Genomic DNA, 24208 nt, shown 5'->3' with positions numbered 1-24208 from the left:
TAGTTTTTTGATTACTAATTTGATCTCAACTTATTACTGATCTATTCAAAATCTATTCAAATTTTCTGTTACTTGTATCAATTTCAGTAGTTTGCATTATTCTAGGAATTTGTCCATTTCTTTGAAGTTATCTAATTTGTTGCTACATAGTTGTTTATAATCTTCCCTTATAATCCTTTAAAAAAATTTCTGTAAGGCCAGTAGTAGTGTCACCTCTTTCATTTCTGATTTTAGTAATTTGAGTCTTTTTTCCAGTCTTTAGTCTTTTTTCTTGGTCAGTCTAGCTAAAGTCTTCTCAATGCTGTTAATCTTTAAAAAAAACATTTTTTAATTTTGTGGATTGTTTTTCTATGCTCTATTTCATTAATTTTCACTCTAATCTTTATTATTTCCTTCCTCCATTGCCTTGGGTTTGGTTTGTCTTTTTATTATTGAATATTGAGCATTTGTTTTTACATATTTTGGATACAAGTCCTTTGTTGGATAATTTTTGAGCATTTTCCTTCAGTCTATAGCTTGTTTTTTCATTCTCTTAACAATACCTTCCACAGAGCAAAAGTTTTAAATTTTCATTGTTTAATTTATCAATTTTTAAAGAATTACATTTTTGATATTATATCTACAAACTGTTTGCTTAAGTCAAAGTCATAAAGATTTTCTCCTATCTTTTCTTCTAAAATTTTAATAGCTTTACATTTTACTTTTTGACCTATGATCTGTTTTGAATTAATTTTTGTATAAGGCATGAAGTTTAGGTTGAAATTCATTCTTTTGCATACGGATGACCAAATGTTCTGACACTATTTGTTGACAAGACTATCCTTTCTCTATTGAATTGTCTTTGCACCTTTGTTGAAGGAACAATTGGCCATGTCTGTGTGTGTCTATTTCTGGATTCCATTTTGTTCCACTGATTTATATATCTATCCCTTTGTTAGTACCATACTATCTACATTACTTAGCTTTATAGTAAGTATTAAAATTGGGTGCCACAAATCCTCCAACTTTCTTCATTTTTTTTTTTCAAAATTGCTTTGATTATTCTAGTTCCTTTTAGCTCTCCTTATAAACTTTAGAATATGTTTGTCTGTATCTGCAGAAATCCCTGCTGGGATTTTGATTAGAATTGTGTTGAATCTATAGCTCAATTTCAGTTTTAACGACAAATTGAATTTTAACTCTATTGAGTATTCCAACCCATGAACGTGATATGGCTCTCCTTCCACTTAGATCTTCTTTCATTTCTTTCATCAGCGTTTCACAGTTTTCAATACACAGACTCTGAACTTCTTGTGTTAGATTTGTACCTAACTATTTCATTTTGGGGGGAACTATCAAAAGTGCTCTTTTAAACATTTGGTTTTCTATTGTTCATTACTATTATAAAGATATATGCTTGCTATTTATAAGCAGACTGTATCTTGCAACTTTACTAAATTCACTTATTAGTTATAGGAGCTTTTTTGTATATTCCTTGGGATTTTTCTACATAAATAATCATGTCATCTTTAAGTAGGGATAATTTTACTTCTACTACAGTGTTGAATGGGAGTTATGAGAGTAGAGATCCTTGCCATATCTTAATCTTAGGGGGGAAAGATTTAATTTTTCACCATTAAATATGATATTAGTTCTGGGTGCGCTGTTTTGGGTTTCAGGCTTATTTTAAGTACAGGCTGGGAGAGGAGTAAAACAAGAAAACTCACCACTGGATTAGTGGGTCTTCAAGTTCTGGTTTTCTTCTTCAACCCTCCTGCTATTATTTACTCTTCAGAGTCCTCAGATAACTGCTCCATGTGTTCTTTCTGGGATTTTTTTGGTTGCATACAATGGGAGCGATAGGGTGGAATGTGCTTGCTCCATCTTAAATGGAACCAGAACCAAATGATCACCTTTTAATTACTTATACTTTAACAAGCATTATATTGTACATGGAAATTAATTCAGAGCAATCCAAGGTGTACAGTCAGCCCTCAACATATGTAGACTCAGCTACTGACATTTGTTTCAAAAATTTGTTAGTAAAAGTTTGGAATCATTGGAGCTTGCTTAGGATGCAGTTCATTACTCCAGCCTCTGTGAAGCTACACATTCCTGTGTTTAAACAGCAGATTTGAAATCAAGGATAATAGCATAGTGAGTGTAAAGATGAAGAATCAGAACTTGAGTTAATTTTGTCACTGTATGTGACCTCTTGGAGATTTTTGTTTGTGTTTGAAATTTGAAACAGTAAAACAAAGTGTGAAATTTGAAGTGCAATATTTTTGTTTGGTAATCATGGTGTAGTTCAGGTAAAAATCAAAGATATTAATCCCAAATCCTTACTTGTGCCTTTTACAATAGTCTCTGAACTTTTGTGGAGTTCATACTTTTGGAAGTCCTTTTTAGTGTGTGATTTTTTTTTAAACTTTGGGGAAAAATTATCCTTTCTTTTCAATATCACCTCATCTACTAAAAATGCTGCTGAATGTAGGTATATCAGTGAAACAGACTGATATTTCCAGGTAGATGAAGCTGTGTGCACAATAAGGACAGAGTTTGAAAGTTAATATTAACTTTTGAAATACCGTGCAATCTAAAAGAAAGCATAGGCATGAGGATTAACTCATAATTTATTCTTTGGCCTGCATGATTTGTTTTCTGAATTATATTTTATTATTTGGTGTGAAATTTTAGATGAGGTTAATAAGACACAAATGTTTGCAAAGGGGCAGAATCAATGTATAGTAAAATTCATGCTTAAAGATTGGCACATAAAAATTGTGGAGAAGGTCATTGACCATACAACACAAAATGAAAGGGATGAACATTTATAAGGGAAAAAAATCAAATTTTGAAGAATTCCAGGAGAAGTGGCCAAAGATGCCAGAAGAAGTAAAAAGGCAATGTTTGAATACTTTAATCATTTCTACCAAGAACTGGACACTCATTCTAAAGCAATGACTAAAATAATGTCAATATGTGCTATCATTCAGCCATTTCATCTTATTTTGCAGAATAAAAATGGAGATTTTTACCAAGCATAGTAGAATGTTGAAGATACTCTAGTGGAAATTTTTGACTCTGGAGACAAATTGAAGTCCACTAACACGCATCCTCCAAAAACAAAGTAACATGCAGCATTTTGCTTTCCGGAATTTATTGTGAAATGGGTTTTTAAGAATCTCCATCAAAGTATTTATGGGTTGCTTCATGTAAAAGAGATTTTTCAAAATTAAAACTGATAGAAAGGAGTAAAGTAAAGACAGATTGATAGGTTATATTGACTATTTACCATGCATACATGAAGAAGATAATTTTGACGAAGTCTTCACAAGTTTGTTAAAGTTGTAAAATAAATTTTATTGTTATTATTCATTATTGTAATAGATCAATAGGGGGTATATTCCCCCCCTTTTCAAAAACTATGTCGATATATTTAGGAAGCATTTATCTCTCCTTTTTTTGGCATTGTAATACTTACTTTTATTATTTATTATTTTAAATTTTAATGGCATGTTTATACATACAAAGTTCAACAAAAGAAACTTTTCACTGTATTTCTTTTCTATCTGACTATTTTTCATTTTATTATACTAATTATTGAAGATATTTTTCTCATATAGTGAAAGGGGTTAAATGTGATCCATTGCAAGTATCAAATATATTAGGTATACCACTGTACAAGATTGCTTTACCTGCTTGCCACATGCCAAGGAATTAACGCTCCCAGAAACCAGTCCTCTACAAATGACTTTTGCCAGTTGGTATGTAACTATCCCAGCTCTCTTGCTTTTTGGGTGGGGGTAATTCTGAGTCTTGTGTTTTGTGCCATTTCCACAAGTTTCTTCATGAGATTGAGATCGAGCTGCCCCTGTGGTAGCTGACTTAACACTAAATCCTGCCTTAGTGCCTTTGCTTCCCTGTATTTCTTCCTTGCTTCCCTGTTGGTACTCTAGTACTCCCAAATACACTCAGATCCATATATTGGAGTCTGCTTCAGGGGGAACCATTATTATTTAATCTAGAACAGCCTTTGGGCCTTTTCTTTTTTATGTCAGTGATTTACTAAAGAAACTGAGGCAATTTTCCTGCTTCTTCATGGTGTCATTTAATTTTTTTCCTCCATCCCCTGTGTTTCTGGTAAACTAGAAGTTAGTTATGAGAGGTTGTTTAAAGTCCTGTAAAACATTCTTGTTAAGAATATTTCATAGGTGATGCTTTTTATTTCATACTACATAACATCAGAATGTATACCACATCTGTTGTCACACAATAGTGATGTTAAAATTGATCAGTGGGTTTAGTTGGGGACAATCTGACTCCTTCATTGATAAGGTGAATTTTCCCCTGTTATGATCTCTAAGTAATCTGTAAGTTGATAATTTGATACTTTGCAAGCATCTAGTTCCTTATTGTGGTAAACAAAAATAACACCTTTCCCCCAAAGATGTCCGTGTCCTAATCTCCAGAATTTGTGAATGTGTTATGTTACCTAGAAAGAGAGAATAAAGATTGCAGATGGAATTAAGGGAGATAATCAACTGATGTTAAGATAAAGATATTATCTTGGATTATCCAAGTGAGCCCAGTGTAAGCACAAGGGTCCATTAAAGTGGAAGAGGGAGGCATGGGGGGAGCGGTCAAAGTCAGAAAGAGATTCGAAGATGCTACACCGATGGCTTTGAAGAAGGAGAAAGAGGCAGCTAGGCAAGGAATGCAGGCTGCCTCTAGAACCTAGAATAGGCCAGGAATCAGATTCTCCCCTCAGGCCTCATAAGGAACACAGCCCTTGTGACACACTGATTTTTAGCCCATTGAGACTCATTTCAGACTCCTGACCTCCAGAACTGTAAAATAATAAATTTATGTTGCTTTAAGCCACTGTTTGTAATTAACAGTAGCAATGGAAAATGAATACACCTACCAAACTTTGATCAAATGTGTTTTGCATTCATTGCTCATCATTACCGAGAACATTATTCTATGAGGACTTGCAAAAAAGTGTTTTTTTCTAATTCCATCATTTCATCAACATTTTCCAGTTAAAATTCTTTTGTAAGGCAAGACCTTTCCTCCTCAGCCAAGGGTATTTGGTTACATGCAATTTGACAGGCAGTTTGAGCAGAAAAGGCAGGCTAAAGGCTTTATATTTTCCCATTAATTGCCAATATTCAGAATTAGGAATGTGTACAGTGGCTATCTCCAATGGTTATAAATGCATTTTTAAAAAGGATCATTATGATATGTTTTGACCTCAGTCAAGGTAAATTCTGTAAGCCTTCTTTTCCTCATTTGCAAAATGGGGATGATAATGGTCTTACCTCAGAGTTTGCTATAAGGACATAATAATAATAATAAATCTATGCACCTAATAACAGATCCTCAAATTAGCTGAAGGAAAAAATTGACAGACTCAAAGGGAGAAACAGACAGTTCTACAATAATAGTTGGAGACTACAATATCTCCCTTTCAATAATGGATAGAAAAACCAGATAGAAAATAAGAAAAGCAGACTTAAGAGTGAAATTCTGATACATGCTACAACGTGGATGAAGCCTGAAGACACTATCCTTCGTGAAATAAGCCAGTCATAAAAGGATGAGTATTTTGTGTGATTCCACTTATATAAAGAACCTAGAATAGTCAAATTCATAGAATCAGAAAGTAGAACAGTTGTTACCAGGGGCTGAGGAGAAGAGAGAATGGAGAGTTAGCATTTAATGGGTACAGAATTTCAGTTTGGGATGATGAAAAAATCCCGAAGATGGATAATGGGGATGTTTGTACGACAGCGTGAATGTAATTAATGCCACTTAGTGAGTTGTATGCTGAAGAATAGTTAAGATGGGACTTCCTTGGTGGTCCAGTGGTAAAGAATCTGCCTTCCAATGCAGGGGAGGTGGGCTCGATCCCTGATTGAGGAACTAAGATCCCACATGCCACGGGGCAACTAAGCCTGTGCACCACAACTACTGAGCTCGTGCGCCTCAACAAGAGAGCCCGCGTGCTGCAAACTACAGAGCCCATGTGCACAAACCACAGAGCCTGCACGCCACAACTAGAGAAGAGAAAACCCGCATGCCACAACTAAAGAGAAGCCTGTACGCTGCAACGAAAGATCCTGCATCCCTCAACGAAGATCCCACGTGCTGCAAGACCCACCGCAGCCAAAAAAAAGAAAAAAAAAAGTTAAAATGTTAACATTTTACTGCAATAAAAATAAATTAAAAATATATAATACTAATAAAGAGCTTACTACGTTCTAGGCCCTGTTCTAAGCCCTTTACATAATATAAGCACACTTAGTATGTACATAATACACTTAGCATAAAGCCTGGCACATAGAAGGTGCTGATAAATGTAGCTAATAACAATAATTACTGGTGTTGAAGATGACAGTCCCCATTTTGAAAATAAGAGACTGAAGCTCAGGGACTTGCCCAAGATCATTCAGCCTAGAAGTGATAGTTCAGGGTCTCCATTTGGCAGCCAGACTCAAAAACCTTCACTTTCTCACTTTTCTGCTTCCCATGAATTATTGTGTTTTACAGCCAGCACTGATAGCAATGGAAAATAGAAACAATTCCATCAATGCAGACAAACAGCTGTTAGCAACCAAGATTTTCAGTGCAAGAAAAATTGATAAAATCAGAGAATCTCTGCATGAAAAGATGCTCAATATCACTATCACCAGGGAAAGCAAATGAGAACTATCATGAGATGCCAGTATCCAACCGCTAGAACGACTAAAGTGAAAACGTGATAATATCAAGTGTTGGCAAGTTTGTGGAACAATCAGAACTTTCATGCATTGATGGTGGGAATGCAAAATAGCTCAGCTATTTTGTAAAACAGTTTGGCAGTGTTTAATAAACACACACTTACCATGTTTCCCCCAAATCCTACTCTTAAGTATTTATTCAAGAGAAATAAAAACATGTCCATAGCAAGACTTGTAGTGGAATGTTTATAGCCACTTTATTCATAATAGCTCCAAACTGAAAACAATCCAAATGTCCATCGGGAAACTAAGATGAATGGATAAACAAACTGTGGTATATCCATACTAATTCAGCAGTAAAAATGAATATAATATTAACATATGCAAAGGTATGGATGAATCTCAAAAACATTATGCTAAGAGGTCAAACACAAAAGACTATCATATACCATTTATATAAAATTCTACAAAAGGCAAAATTAAAGTGACAGAAAGCAGATCAGTACTTGCCAGAGGTTAAGGGTCAAGAGATGGGACCAGCTGCAAAGAAGCATGAAGGAATATTTCAAGGTGTTGGATATTACACAATTGTATACCTAAAACAAGTGAATTTTATTGCATGTAAATTATGCGTCCATACAGTTCGTAGTAAGAAGTCAAAGGAGTTAAGTAAAACTCCTATAATGTTAACTTGAATTAGTAATATTAGTATAAACTCATGATTTAAAAACATTCGTATTTCTCCACTCTGTTCCCCCCTTTCTCTTGGAGCTACCCTTGAATGGGCTGTAGTGTAAAAGTCCATTTTCAACTTGCACAAATACATTGAGTCTACTGTCCGTGAACCATGCCTGGGTTTTTCTCCTTCCCATCAGCTGCTTGTTGCAAACCTCCTCAGATGCCATAGGTGAAGCTGTTGGAGAGGCCTCAATGCAATAGAGGCAGGAGACATGGAATTTGGGTCCTATTTGTACCTTCTGGACCTTCTCAAGCCCAGCACCAAGGGTACCATTTAAATTATATGATAGAATTGCTGGTGGATCTGATAATACCTAGCTCTTGATAAGCATCTCTGGTTTCATAGTCACCTGATTTTCTAGGTCAGGTGCTTGGTTTATATCCTAAGGCCCAATAACATGCCAGGAACTTGTCTTTGAATAATGAGGACTTCTCTGCTGCAGAAATATGAATACCATTCTCCCAGAATCCTAGAAGCCTACACTGAAACCCTTATTTTGGGGCTAGTCAGAGATTCCATATGGTCTTTTCGACTCCCATAGACACCTCTAACACAATTGGGTCTACTGGATCATATAGCCCACAGTCAGGGCAGCTTTTACAGCAACCTGAACCAGCTGCAGAGAGCTCTCAAAGTAGGTAACCTTCTAAGTCACCCAGAAAATAGATTAGAGCAGCATACCTAAGTGTAGGCTGACATGCTAGGGGCTGTGACTCTTTCTTAGTTGTAGGAGATAAAAATGCAGTAACAGCATTTATTTTGGGGTGGTGCGATGTCCTCCAGTGCCCTATGCCATTAGACTACTAAAGTGTTGTTGATGTGACAGGCCCCTTAATTAGTCTTGCAACTGGTTATAGGGCTTTTGGGGAAAGGGGGGGTAATATGTATTATATATATTTGCTATGACACTGCCAGCTCCTTCCTCAAGGGGACCTGGCCTCTCCTTCAATTAATGGACTCTGGCTCAAGTCTAGAAATTGGACAAGTGATCATCATTTTCCATCACGGCAATGATTATCAGCCTCCTGCTTCCATGCTCTTGTATTTTTTGATTTATGTCTCTCTAGATCGCTGCCCATCTATCTCACCTCTGGAAACACTGTGGTCTATTAGCCATCACCACATACCCTTTGGGTCAGAGTCTCTCATTACCATTCCAGTTTTATTGCCCATAAAACCCACATTGCCTCTGATGTTTGAATGCTACCACCTGGCTTCAGAGAGTTCAGATTTCTATATTCCTACAGCCACTAGGTAGCTCAGTTCCATAGCTTCATGTTCATCATGAACTTGGCTTACAGAGGAAAGCCACCCCTGAGTTTATTCTAGTATGTCCCTTATTACTCCATAGTTCACGTCCCCTTAGTAAAGTGTCTTCTAGCCCTCCTACAGAACTTAGTCGGTTGGTGGCTGTCTGGTCTTACATTATAAATCCATGGTAGCGTGCCCACTACCCCGAGCCTCTAACCTCTTCCACAATACTCTGCCAAGGCAGCTATGGTGTTTCCACCTCATATGCTGGAGGCCATTGTCATCTGCAAGTTTCAAGGAACCAACCTAGCAACGTGTTAAGATTGACTTTGAACATCCTTGTCAGGTTGTGAAGTCTTGAGTGACAGGAGCACCCACTTCTATAAACTATCCCCTATCCAGCCTTATGGTTTTCTCCCACCATGGTCCAGTACCCTCAAGATACACTCTCATATATAATCTTCCAGTTCCTCCTGGTATATATGTTAGTTCCTGTAGCTCTGATGGTGAATAATCTGTTAACTTCCATATAAGTGCAGGTTCTACTCCGTTAAGCCATGCTGAGATCAGACCATAGTTTTGGTCTACTTGTCATGGACAATGGGGTGGGGTGGGGTGGGGGACACAGGAGGACAACCGTTATCCTGGAAGACATTTGTCTTAGGTGAGGACTTTGCACGGTCTCTTGGCGATGGGAGCGGAAGGGCGGCATTTGTGCCAACATACAGGGTTCAGGAGGATGTGGGGGTCCGAAGTTTTTAAATCTGAATCCCAAGTCTCAGGGTCTCTTCTGCCCTGTAGACCCTTACTTTATTGCAGGACTTACTGGGGTTGTGGATTCAGCTTCTTTTGTAACCTGGCCATGCTTACAATCAAATCTTGGGCTGATTTTTGGCACGGTCTCCTCCAGCTGCAAGAGATGAATGTCTCTTTAAATTGCACCATGGAAGCCCTTCCAGTTTTCACTTTGTGCCCTGAGTTGCTAGTGGACTTACTGAGCCTGTCGAATTCTCTTTCTTCCAGGCTTCTGTGGCAGATAACAGAAGCTAATCAACTCCGTGATCCTTGTAGTTGACATTGCCTCTCTCAAGCTCTCCAGGGCTGGAGCTGTTACATAGCTTTTGATTCCCTTTGCACTTATATATCTGCCCAGTCCATCACAGGTGAGAGTCATGAATTGCGATGCTGCAGAAGCATCCCACTTCCCACTAGAAATGAGATTCTTTTTTGCCATCTGACTGGTTAGTAATTTAATTCTGGAATCTCCTCCTGATATCTGCTTTCCAGGGTCATTTCTGTTACTGACTACTTAGTTTGGGTTTCTCCGAATGTAGATCTTGAGACAAGGATTTGGGTGTGAGTAGTTTTTTTGGAAGGTGATTCTAGGAGGCACAGCAAGGGAGTGCAAAGACAAGGCAGGAAATGGAGAAAAGTAATAAAAATTACGCTAATGAGCGGGTTGCCTCTGGCATCATCTGAAGCTCAATACAACTGGGTACCCTCTGAGGTCTGGGAGGCGGGAGGTCCTACCCACCAACTCCCAGCTTGTCTTTTTTTTTTTTTTTTAAAGAGTAGTTTTTTTTTTTAATTAACTTATTTATTTTATTTATTTATTGGCTGCGTTGGGTCTTCGTTGCTGCACATGGGCTTTCTCTAGTTGCTGCGAGTGGGGGCTACTCTTCATTGTGGTGCACAGGCTCCTCATTGTAGTGGCTTCTCTTGTTGTGTAGCACGGGCCCTAGGCTCGTGGGCTTCAGTAGCTGCAGCACATGGGCTCAGTAGTTGTGGCTCACAGGCTCTAGAGCATAGGCTCAATAGTTGTGGCGCACAGGCTTAGTTGCTCCGTGGCATGTGGAATCCTCCCAGGGCAGGGCTCGAACCTGTGTCCCTTGCATTGGCAGGCGGATTCTTTACCACTGCGCCACCTAGGAAGTCCTCCCAGCTTGTCTTGAGTTAGGTTGTTTCTGGGGCATTAGCTCCTCAGCATTTCTGGCCTGCCCTGCACATGACTGAGAAGACTCCAATGCTGGAGAAAGTAAGAAGCTGTTGGCACTATGCAGGGTAGGGTAAGGTAGGGCTTCAGGCAGTCGACATCTCCCTTCTGATCCCAGCAACCCCCTCCCTGGTACCTCCCAAGGCTCCAGGCTGACCAGGCCATTGTGCTGTTTCAAATCCTACAATGACTTTCCATGGTTCTCAGGATGAAGTAGCTGCAGTTCCCTGAGGGCCAGTGAAATGCCAGATGTTGTATAAAGATCTGCTCTTGCATTGGTAAGTTTTATCTTCACAAGAGCCTCATCATGTTCATTCCACTGAGGAGAAAACTGAGTCTCAAAGAGGTTTAAATGCCTCTGATTGGCACAGAGAAACTCCTTCATAATCTTGCCCCTGCCTGCTCCTCCTCCCTCTGAGCCCTCTCCCTTGTCTCAGCCACACGGAGCCACTTGCAGTTCCCTAAACAGACCCATTTTCACACTTTCCTACTTTTCTCTGTGCAGTTTTCTTTGTCTGAAAAGCTTTTTCCTTTCAATGTCTTGCAAATGCCTTCCTGCCCTTCAAGACTCAGCTTAGATGACACCTCCTTCTGGAAGTCCTCCTGCCCTGCCAGGCTGAGCGAGCCCCTCCTTGGTGCTGCCACAGTCTCTGTGCTCTCTATCAGACCACTGCCCTCTTGGTGTTCCATTTGCCTGTTTACAAGTTTGTGTCCCTGCCAGGAGAGCCTGAGGGAACACTCAGTGTATGTTTGCCAGGTGAATGAAGGATCAGCCCATTCATTTTAGTTCTCACTCTCTGCTGGCTTGTGCTGTTTTCCCACTTTTTCACATTCCTAAGTTTTTCCAGGACCAAGCTGTAGGCTTCTAGGGAGGCAGCCACCTCTGTCCTCTTCCCTGGATTGGAAACTTCTGGAGGGCAGGAAACCTAGTGGACCCCTCATCCCTGTCTCCCAGCACCTAAGCCAGGCCTGGCCCCAGAGGAGATGGCGGGGCTCGACACACACAGCTGAGTAAGTGAATGACTCACAAGCGCTCTTCATGATGTGCGCTCACCGTGCTGCGAGCTGCGGAGATGAATAAGGCAAATAGACCACGTCTCTGTCCTCAAATCCAGGTTCCTCCGGCAGCTGACCCTGAGGTAAGGGCTTTTGTGCAAATAGGTTATCTGAGAGGTGATCCCAGAAAGCACTTCTCCAGGACAGAGAGGAAGTGAGGCAGGCAGGCAGACAGCCACCTGAGGGCGTGTCACTGAAGCTCATGTCCCCACAGTGAGCAGCTGGAGCGTCACGGCACCAGGAACCCCCGTGGACAACACACGCCTCAGAGCTCTCACGCTGAGGGTGAGGGAGCTGGGGTGTTTATACGGGGACCCCCGACAGTCAGCGGTTGAGGGCAGGCACAAGGGTGGGGCAAACAGGCTCTGGTAGCCAAAGGAGGCCCTTAGGGAAAGCAGGGCAGATGCTGGCTGTGAAGGGGTAAGGACAGGGGCTGTGGGTGGGGTGTGGAGAGGGACTGCTACATCCAGCCAGTGACAGTCACATATACATGGCGTCACTGTATAGCCAGGCTCCAGGTGAAAATTCCAAGCACCAGGAAGGTGCTGTAAATGAGAGAAATGCTTGGGTGGAGAGCAGTTGCCTCTTAAAAGTTGCATACTCTAGGCTTTGCCACTCCCTGTTGCTCTGACAGAAAGTCACTGCTCGTTTTAAGAAGGATGCGTGTGGGTGGGCGTTGTCTCTAATCCTGCCCTGCTGTCAAAGTTGTTAGACCCCTTGGGGAAGGGACTGTGGTGGGTGGACAGTGTGTGCCCAGTCTAAGCGGGAATGAGAAGGCTTTTCTGCTCCAGCCACTCGTCACCAAGTGGGAGGCTGGGGTGCAAGATGATGTGGGGTCAGATCTGTTTTTGTTTTTGGTTTGAAAGAAAAGTGGTCATCTAGATAGTTATGTAGACTCTTCTGACTTTAAACGTACTGGGTTGAATAGCGTGTCCCCTCCCCCCCCATTTATGTTCATCGGGAACCTCAGAAGGTGATCTTATTTGGAACTAGGGTCTTTGCAGATGTACGATGGGGTCCTATGGTTTAGAGTGGGTCCTCATCCAATGACTGTGTCCTTATAAGAAGAGAAAACAGGGACCTGGGTACACAGAGGGAAGATGGCCACGTGAAGACAGAGGCAGAGATTGTGCTGCCGCGAGCCAGGGAGTGCCGAGGATGGCCAGCATCCACCAGAAGCTAGAAGAATTAAGGGAGGATTCTTCCCTAGAGACTTAGGCAGGGGCCAGGGAGGTGAAAGCCTCCCTGACACCTTGATTTTGAACTTTTAGCCTCCAGAACTGTGAAAGAATACATTTGTGTTGCTTTAAACCAGTTTGTAGCACTCTGTTACCCCAGCCCTAGGAAACTAACACAGTTGGCAGTGACTCATTTTTAAACTTAGCACTGCCTCCATGGTGGGGGGTAAAACACCTCTGGAGGCTGACCCTGGTCCCTGAGTTGCCAGTTTGCACCCTTGGCTTTGGGACCTGCTGTGACAGAGGGCAGGGGAGCTAAAGGAGGAGCTGCTAGTGGCTCCTGGGGCAGCAGGGAAGGCTCCCAGGGTGGTGGCTTGGAAGCGGGTTGACGGCGGGGGGGGGGGGGCAGGGGGGAGAGGTGGACCTAAGGGAGTTTGGGAGAGCAGCGCTAATGGGAGGCAAAGGGGACTTGGTCGGGGGCGGGTAAGAGAACCAAGTGCTGGGTTATGCTGAGGTTTTGAGCTCGGTTGACAGAGGGTGTGGAGATGGCAATGTCCGAGGTGGGGAGGACGAGCAGTTTGAGTGGACCTCAGCTCAGGTTTTAACATTTTGAGTTGGAGGTTTCTGTGGGACTCACGAGTGGAGATGGATGGGGCATCTGGGCATGTGGGTCTGTGCTTAGGCGAGGTCTCTGGGCTGGAGTCAGGGATTTCGGGATTTGTCAGCAGGGAAGGAGAAGAGCCTACCAAGCAGAGATGTGGCCGGAGAGGAAGGAGGGAAATCTGGAGTGACCACATCAAGGGGGCACGGGACCTTCTCGAAGGAGGGAGGTTAACACGGCCACAGGCTGCCAAGGGGTTGCTTTAGCAAACAGAAAGGTTTTCTTTCATTTGCTTGTTTGGAAGTCACCAAGTTTTTCAGAGAGGGTGAGAGACAGGAGGGGACAGGGACTCTTTTAGGGGCGGGGATGGAAGCCAGGGAGTGGGGAGAGGAACGTGTGGGCTGCGGTAGAGGAAACAAAGACTGTGGGAAGGTGACCTGCTGGTGCTGGGGGACAGGTTTAAATGCAGGTGAGGAGGTGCCTGGAGAAGGAGGAGCTGATGGATGAAGAGATGCATGGGTTGCTGGGTGGCTTTGGGCAGGAGGAAGGATCCCACTTTTCAGAGGGACGGAAGGATGGGGCAAGGATGGTAGAGAATGCTGGCAACTGGTGAAGGGGAAAGCTGGGGGGCATTTGTTTTGGGGCCACAGCTGACTGGGAGGCAGGGTCTGAGGTCACTGCTGAGAGTGAGAGCTGAGGGGTGAGGGTGGTGCACAAAGAGAGAGAACCATTTGGTCACCAGTGGGCACAGCAGGGGCTGATCAGGGCCTCCTTGAGGGAGCCCCAAAGCTCACTCTCCTACAGAGGCCTCACTTTTCTGTGCAAACATTCTTCTTGAAGTGCATGGTTGGTGGGTGCCAGGGGCTCCGTCTATAATTTACTGTCGTTGGCTGAAAAGACCGACCTGAGTGGGGGTGTGCATCCCCAGGGGGCCTCCAGCGCTCCTAGGCACGGCAGCACACGCGGCTGAAGGCTCCTCTGAGTATCTGCTGTGTCTGAGGCGCCGGAGCATCTTCATTTGTTTTACTCTTTGAAATAATCCTGTGAGAGTATTATTATTCCTCTTTTAGAAATAATAACAGAACTCCTTGCTTGGAGCATCCTGTGCACCAGGCTGGCCCTTTGCGTGTGTCATCTTATTCCACCCTCCCTCCTGCCCTGCTGAGGAAAGAAGGATAATTGTTATCCCCATTTTGCAGACGAAGAGGGTGGGGTGGGGGAGGGACTTTAAGTACCTGAGCCAGGGGCATCCGGATGCACCTCCAGCCCGGCTTTTGGAGACTAGGTGCAGCCCTCCTCCTGCTTCAACATGCACCCCTTCCATGCCACCTGTTTGGTGTGTTCACTATCCAAATGTTTGTCCCCGACAGGGACAGTGTGAGGCCGAGCAGGGCCAGGATCTCTTCCCTTTTTCCTGACAGGGGCAGTGAGCACGTCCAACAGACGTCCCACTGCTGTCCAGCACTGTCCTTTCAAGCCTGTCAGCAAGCTGCTTGAGAGCAAAACACCGTGCTGGCCACTGCGGAACCCCAGATAGGGCCTGGCATCAGGCTGTGCTCAGCAACACAGTGCAACTGAATTTTAGCCACTTGGGCTGAGCAGGCACTTTCTGTCCCCTGCTGAGTCAGCCAGATGTGGAAGAAAAGGTCAAAGGACCTTATTTTAAGTCCTGGCTTTGGCCTTCCCTGGCTCTGGATCCGTGTGCTAAGTCACGGAATCCCTCTGAGCCTCAGTTTCCCCATCTATAGGATGGAGGGCATATTTTCAGCAGCACTGTGCAAACCTGGAAACCAAGGCCCCCACTTCATGTTTTGAGATTATTATTTTTCAATAATCATTTTGTTAGTTACAGAAGAATCTCCACTAGTACTTTTTTTTAATTTTAATTTTTAAATTTTTATTGAAATATAGTTGATTTACAATGTATTTGTTTTAGATATACAGCAAAGTGATTCACATATGTGTGTGTGTATATATTTTCTTTTTTTACATTCTCTTCTATTATTGGTTATTACATGATATTGAATACAGTTCCCTGTGCTATACAGTAGGTCCTTGTTGGTTATCTACATTATATAGAGTAGTGTGTATATTTCAATTCCAAACTCCTAATTTATCCCTCCCCTCTTCCCTTTGGTAACTGTAAGTTTGTTTTTCATGCCTGTGAGTCTATTTTTGTTTTGTAAATAAGTTCATTTTTTTTTAGATTCCACATATAAGTGATATAATATGATATTTATCCTTCTCTGTCTTGTTTACTTAGCTTAGTATGACCATGTTGCTGTAAATGGCATTATTTCATTCTTTTTAAGGTTAATATTCTATTACATGTAATATTATATATATAATCATGTATATACATATTTATACATATATATGTGTGTGTGTATATATATATATATACACTCACACACACATACCACCTCTTCTTTATTCATTCATCTGTTGATGGACATTTAGGCTGCTTCCATGTCTTGGCTATTGTATATAGTGCTGTAATGAACATTGGGTGCATGTATCTTTTTGAATTATGGCTTTTTCTAGATATATTCAGGAGTGGGAATGCAGGATAATATGGAAGCTCTATTTTTAGTTTTTTAAGAAATCTCCATACTGTTCTTCATAGTAGCTGTACCAATGTACATTCCCACCAACAGTTCCTTTTTCTCCACACCCTCTCCAGCATTTATTACTTGTAGACTTTTTGATGTTGGCCATCCTGACCCCTGTGAGGTGATAACTCATTGTCATTTTGATTTGTATCTTTCTAATAAATAACAATGTTGAGCATCTTTTCATGTGCCTGTTGGCCATCTTTATGTCTTCTTTGGAGAAATGTCTTTTTAGATCTTCTCCCATATTTTGATTAGGTTGTTTGCTCTTTTTTTTTTTAAAGCTCTTTATTGGAGTATAATTGCTTTACACTGTTGTGCCAGTTTCTGCTGTACAACAAAGTGAGTCAGCTGTATTTATAGAATAAAATACCTAGGAATAAACCTGCCTAAGGAGGCAAAAGACCTGTATGCAGAAAACTATAAGACACTGATGAAAGAAATCAAAGACAATACAAACAGATGGAGGGACATACCACATTCTTGGATTGGAAGAATCAACATTGTGAAAATGACTATACTACCCAAAGCAAGTTACAGATTCAATGCAATCCCTATCAAATTACCAGTGGTATTTTTCATAGAGCTAGAACAAGAAATTACGATCTCTATGGAAATGCAAAAGAACCCACATAGCCAAAGCAATCATGAGAAGGAAAGACAGAGCTGGACGAATCAGGCTCCCTGACTTCAAACTATACTACAAGGCTACAGTGATCAAGACAGTATGGTACTGGCACAAAAACAGAAATATAGATCAATGAACAGAATAGAGAGCCCAGAGATAAACCCATGCACATATGGGCACTTTATCTTTGACAAAGGAGGCAAGAATATACAGTGGAGAAAAGACAGCCTCTTCAATAAGTGGTGCTGGGAAAATTGGACAGCCACATGTAAAAGAATGAAATTAGAACACTTCCTAACACCATACACAAAAATAAACTCAAAATGGATTAAACAGCTAAAGGTAAGGCCAGACACTATAAAATTCTTAGAGGAGAACACAGGCAGAACACTCTATGACATACAGCAAAACAAGATTCTTTTGGACCCACCTCCTAGAATAATGGAAATAAAATAAAAAATAAACAAATGGGACCTGAGACTTAAAAGCTTTTGCACAGCAAAAGAAACCATAAACAAAACAAGAAGACAACCCTCAGAATGGGAGAAAATACTTGCCAACGAAGCAACGGACAAAGGATTAATCTCCAAAATATACAAGCAGCTCATGCAGCTCAATATCAAAAAAGCAAATAACCCAATCCACAAATGGGTGGAAGACCTAAATAGACATTTCTCCAGAGAAGACATGCAGATGGCTAACAAACACATGAAAAGATGCTCAACATCACTAATCATTAGAGAAATGCAAGTCAAAGCCACAATGAGGTCTCACCTCACAGCCATCAGAATGGCCATCATCAAAAAATCTAGAAACAATAAATGTTGGAGAGGGTGTGGAGAAAAGGGAACTTTCCTGAACTGTTGGTGGGAATGTAAATTGATACAGCCACCATGGAAAACAGTACGGAGGTTCCTTAAAAACTAAAAATAGAACTACCATCCACTAGTATTTACATAGTGCAAAAAGCTGTTATTATTCCCAAGATGTGATATAAAAATTATCTTTCATATGGCAAAAACACTAAGATGAAAATCCCTTCATGTTACAATTCATGCTAGTTTTTTCATTAGAGCATTACAATTAAGACATTAAATTATAAATTCATGTGGTATATTTAGAAATTAAATTACAAAATAATACAAATACTTTTAAGCTGTGATGTGCCAACAAAGTTTAAATTTTTATCACTAATTAGGATTCAGATTTCAGAGTAGGCAAACAGTTTGGTTGTTTCTGTGATATGTGTAAAGGTTAGAAGGGGCAAGGGAAGAGGAAAGCATCCATAAATAAATTATTTCACTGAAAAAACTTAAAGTAAGAAAAAAGATTAAGTTTTTAAATGGATAAGTTAATATTCTAACCTGTTGGCACATACAAAAACACAATAGTAATAGTTGCTGTTTACGGAGTGTTTACTATGTGCTAAGTGCTACTCTAGCACTTTACATCTGTTATTTCATTTAATCCTCACAACTCTGTGAGGTAGGTAAGGAAAGTGAGGTAAACAGGTTAAATAACCCAGCTAGGAAACGTTCTCGTGCCAATTACGTGTCCTAACAGCTGACCACATCCTCTCTATTCCTCAGTGTCTTCATCTATGAAATGGGTTCACAATACTCTAAAACGTGAGCAAACGGCGGCTTGAAGGATCCCTGTTACAGTTAGTAGTGCTTTGTCTGCCTATGGCTCTTGGGACTTCCAGGCTCGATCTCACTGAATGTCTGTCTCCCTTCCCCTCATTTTACTGCTTTCACTTTTTTTCTTCTTTTTCTTCTTCTTCTTTTTTGGATGTACTTTCTAGCCCTCTCTAGGTCTTTAGCCCAGTCTCCTACCCTCTCCCACCCCTCCATCCCCAAGACCCTCTCCGTTTTCTCCGCCTGTCCTCTGCTGCCCTCCTGTGGCCCAACGTGGAAAGGCGGCTCCTCGCGGACCCTCACCCCTCGGGGCGCCGCGCACCGGAGGCCGCAGCTGCGAGTGAGCGCTGGGGATCCAGCAGCGGTGCCGGGGTATCCAGAAGCGGTGCCGCGCCGGAAGCGCGCCGTCTGCCCGCTTCGGACGGGCGTGTGGGTTTGGCACCCAGCCTTGGACTTGGCTTCCCCGGGGACGTACATGACCTCGTCTAGGTGCGGGGGCCAGAGGCCTGGCTCTAACCTCGGTTCTGTGTGACCCCATCCCCGCCACCCGGAGAAGCTGTGGTCGCTGCCCGGTTCCTTTCTGAGCCTCAACCTGGAGGAGGGCTTCGGCCTGGGTGCGTGAGCGTCCCGCCGCCTCTAGAATTCGGTGAAATTTGAACTCGGGAACTGTGATGGTCTTTCTCTAGCCTCATTCACTCCAAGGACCACTCTCCCGGCCACACCCAGTGGTCTCTTTTAATTGCTGCTGTTGTAACTGAAGGTCACAGTGGTCACCGTGCATACACAGAGGCATTTATTCGCTTTCGTGGCATACGGCCAATGAGCGACAGCGCACGGACTCAAAGCGCTGGCATCCTCAAATAAATACTTTTCTTACACTACCCAGTCTCTTCTCAAAGCTGAGGTATCCTCCCGTCGGAAACCTGATGAACACCCTCTTTTTAAATTGTTTTATATGGTTTCACAATATTTAACTCACTTGCTTAAATATATTTTAAAATTGCACGAGCCGTGAGTGGAAACTGTAGAAAGATTAGAAAGGCCAGCAAAGGACTGCCAACTAAAGATGACAGGTTGGAAATGTACGCTCTTTCCTGAAACTCCACTAAAATGACAGCAAAGAGATTTGATTAATATATTTAAAGCCACAAGGACAGAGAGAACAGGAGAGGGGATGCCAGCAGCTGCATTTTGGAAGCTGGGAGTAGAGAGCACATTTGAGCCCAAAGGCTTCAGAAAGCTGCATCTTACACCCCAGTGGGTCTATACAAGCAACTGGGTTTACACTGGGAACCCCTCAAAGGCTCAGGCACTTCTAGAAGTAGGTGGGCTGAAAACAAAGAGTAGTTAGACCCCCTGATTCATTCCCGGCGGCCAGATGACCGCCTCCCCAAGTAAGCAGAAAACTAGAGGTTTATTCTTTAGAGCGGGTAAAACTGAGGGTTTCTGACCTGGGGGGAGGGGGGACTTGAGGGTGGGAAAACAGGAGGTTAAGTGAATGTTTACATCCTGAAGGTTGAGTCCCCATGACAACACCCCTTTCCCAGCCCACCTCAGCTCCTGGCACCTGGCAATCAGGCAGATTCCTCGATGCAGGAGATTGGAATGTGATCCCAGGAAGAGGGGCAGCACCTAATGAAATGGCCCAGTCAGACCTCCCAAGGCCTCCACCCCAGGGATGCCCACTATCAACAAGCCCCACCATGTGCATGCAGCACCCAATCAACTTTTTAATTTTTTAACTTTTTTTTGCCTAATTTAGAGAAAAATTGCAAGAATTCCTGTCTATTTTTCACCAAATTCCCCTAATATGTATATATTATTCTTTTACTGAACATGATGTCCCTTTATTCCTGATTCAGTGAATGTTTCTCAAAACCAAAGACATTCTTTTACTCTTTTTACAATTGATAATAACGTTGATCCAGGGCTATCATCTTATCTACAGACCTAATTCAGATTTCGCCAACTGTGCAAATAATATTCTTCAGAGCAGAAAATTCCAGATCATGTGCTGCATTTAGTTATCATGTCTCTTTAGTCTCTTCTCATTGGAAGCAGTTCCTCAGTATTTCTTTGCCTTCATGACATTGACATTTTTTTTTCAAGAGTTCAGGACAGGTATTTTTCAGAATGTCCCTCAGGTTGGATTTCTCTGATGTTTCCTTCTGATTTATGCCCCGTTGTCAGGAACATCACAGAAATGATTGTGTTCTTGATACATCATTTAGGAGGCACATGACATCTTTTTATCCTATTGCCAGTGATGTTAACTTCAATCACCTGTTTAAGGAGGTGTATGTCAGATTTCTCCAGTGTTAAGTTATTGTTTTTCCCTTTATAATTAATAAATATTGATCACTTACTAGTTTCAGCATCACTGATTCCTGCTTGAAGCACTTGTTATCATGATATTATCTGGTGGTAATTTTCTAATTTTGCCATTCCTTTTACATTTATTAGTTGGTTTTCTAGAATAAGGAAGAGCTTCCTCTTCTTCCCATGTATTTATTTATAAAGTTATATCAGTGTGGACTCATGGATTTTATTTCAATCAATGAGTTATAGTCTGTTGCTATTGAGATTTCTATCGGTTTACATCTATATCTATATCTACTCTATTCCAGATTTATCCCATGGGAGCTCCTTCAAGCTGATTCTTGTGTCATTATGTAATTCTTTGAGCACATCTGTCACAAAGGTGTTCTGGCCTCATCTACTACTTTCTCTGCCCTAGCTCAGGAATCAGGCATTTCTTCAAGGAGTCTTCATTCTTTTAGTAAAAATGCTTCAAGTAAAGACAACAAAGGATCACCGGAGAGCCAAGGAAAGTGTCTAGTAGAAAAGATAGAGACAAGACAAAATCAAACAAACACAAACAGATAAAAGCTACTTGGCAGAAACAGAGATTATGTAGGAGAGAAAAAAAATATTCAACACACTGTCATGAATAATTTCAGAGAATCAAGAGAAGCTATTGCATCCATTAAAGAACAGGATGCCATAAAAAGAATGATAAGTGAAGAAACAGCTATTGGATGTTAAATATTTGAGAGCACAAATGAAAAACTCAGTTGAGGGGTATTGAGATAAAGACGAGGAGATATCCTAAAATGGAAGCAAAAAGACAGAGCTGAAAAATATAAGAGCAAAAATAAAATAGAGGTCCAAATTCTGAGAAGTAGGGGTTCTAGAAAAAGAGAAGAGAGAAAATGGTATTGAGGTCCATGGTAAGTGGGGGTGGGCATTGGTAGACTTGGGCAAAACTACTTGGCAGAAACAGAGATTTGGTCTTTTACTGAGTGAGGGACAGGGCTGCAGTTTTCAGGTACAGTATTTGAAAGCTGTTGGTAGGAGTGTGCTGAAAAGTTTTTAAGAACCAGCACTCCAAAAATGTGTGCATGTGTATGCACCCATAAGTTTGTTATAAATTTGCTGATGAGTGACACAAAATTTGCAAGAATAAAATATACGATATTCTTTTTTTTTTTTTTTAAATTATCTTTTTTTTTTTTTTTTTTTTTAATTTTAATTTTTTTTTTTTGGGGGGTACACCAGGTTCAATCAACTGTTTTTATACACACATCCCCATATTCCCTCCCCTCCCCGACGCCCCCCCCTCGATTCCCCCCCACCCTCCCCGCCCCAGTCCTCTAAGGCATCTTCCATCCTCGAGTTGGACTCCCTTTGTTATACAACAACTTCCCACTGACTATTTTACAGTTGGTAGTATATATATGTCTGTACTACTCTCCCGCTTCTTCTCAGTTTCCCCTTCACCCCCCGCCCCCTCCCATACCTCGAGTTCTCCAGTCCATTCCCTGTATCTGCTTCCCTGTTCTTGTCACTGAGTTCATCAGTACCATTTTTAGATTCCGTATATGTGAGTTAGCATACAATATTTGTCTTTCTCTTTCTGACTTACTTCACTCTGTATGACAGATTGTAGTTCTATCCACCTCATTACATATAGCTCCATCTCATCCCTTTTTATAGCTGAGTAATATTCCATTGTATATATATGCCACATCTTCTGTAGCCATTCATTTGTTGATGGGCATTTAGGTTGCTTCCATGTCCTGGCTACTGTAAATAGTGCTGCAATAAACATGATGGTACAAGTTTCTTTTGGGATTATGGTTTTCTTTGGGTATATGCCCAGGAGTGGGATTACTGGATCATATGGTAGTTCTATTTGTAGTTTTTTAAGGAACCTCCAAATTGTTTTCCATAGTGGCTGTACCAACTTACAGTCCCACCAACAGTGCAGGAGAGTTCCCTTTTCTCCACACCCTCTCCAACATTTGTTGTTTCCAGACTTTGTGATGATGGCCATTCTGATTGGTGTGAGGTGATACCTCATTGTGGCTTTGACTTGCATTTCTCTGATGATGAGTGATGTTGAGCATCTTTTCATGTGTGTGTTGGCCATCTGTATGTCTTCTTTGGAGAAATGTCTATTTAGGTCTTCTGCCCATTTGTGGATTGGGTTATTTGCTTTTTTGGTATGAAGCTGCATGAGCTGCTTGTATATTTTGGAGGTTAATCCTTTGTCCGTTGTTTCATAGGCAATTATTTTTTCCCATTCTGAGGGTTGCCTTTTAGTCTTGTTTATGGTTTCTTTTGCTGTGCAAAAGCTTTTAAGTTTCATGAGGTCCCATTCGTTTATTCTTGATTTTATTTCCATGATTCTAGGAGGTGGGTCAAAAAGGATGTTGCTTTGATGTATGTCAAAGAGTGTTCTGCCTATGTTTTCCTCTAGGAGTTTGATAGTGTCTGGCCTTATATGTAGGTCTTTAATCCATTTGGAGTTTATTTTTGTGTATGGTGTTAGGAAGTGTTCTAATTTCATTCTTTTACATGTTGCTGTCCAATTTTCCCAGCACCACTTATTGAAGAGGCTGTCTTTTTTCCATTGTATACTCGTGCCTCCTTTGTCAAAGATAAGGTGCCCATATGTGTTTGGGCTTACTTCTGAGTTCTCTATTCTGTTCCATTGATCTTCCTTTCTATTTTTGTGCCAGTACCATACTGTCTTGATCACTGCGGCCTTGTAGTATAGTTTGAAGTCAGGAAGCCTGATTCCACCAACTCCATTTTTCCTTCTCAAGATTGCTTTGGCTATTCGGGGTCTTTTGCGTTTCCATACAAATCGTAAGATTTCTTGCTCTAGTTCTGTGAAAAATGCCATTGGTAATCTGATCGGGATTGCATTAAATCTGTAAATTGCTTTGGGTAGTACAGTCATTTTCACGATGTTGATTCTTCCAATCCAGGAACATGGTATATCCCTCCATCTGTTTATGTCATCTTTGATTTCTTTCATCAATGTCTTAAAGTTTTCTGCATACAGATCTTTTGCCTCCTTAGGCAGGTTTATTCCTAGGTATTTTATTCTTTTGGTTGCAATGGTGAATGGGAGAGTTTCCTTAATTTCTCTTTCTGCTCTTCCGTTGTTAGTGTATAGGAATGCAAGAGATTTCTGTGCATTAATTTTGTATCCTGCTACTTTACTAAACTCATCAATGAGTGCTAGCAGTTTTCTGGTAGAGTCTTTAGGGTTTTCTATATATAGTATCATGTCATCTGCAAAGAGTGATAATTTTACTTCTTCTTTTCCAATTTGGATTCCTTTAATTTCTTTTTCTTCTCTGATTGCTGTGGCTAACACTTCCAAAACTATGTTGAATAACAGTGGTGAGAGTGGACACCCTTGTCTTGTTCCTGTTCTTAGAGGGAATTCTTCCAGTTTTTCTCCATTGAGAACAATGTTGGCTTTTGGTTTGTCATATATGGCTTTTATGATGTT

The sequence above is a fragment of the Hippopotamus amphibius genome, chromosome 1 (assembly GCF_030028045.1).
Source record: "Hippopotamus amphibius kiboko isolate mHipAmp2 chromosome 1, mHipAmp2.hap2, whole genome shotgun sequence".
NCBI lineage: Eukaryota > Metazoa > Chordata > Mammalia > Artiodactyla > Hippopotamidae > Hippopotamus > Hippopotamus amphibius.
This window is presented reverse-complemented; position numbering follows the sequence as displayed.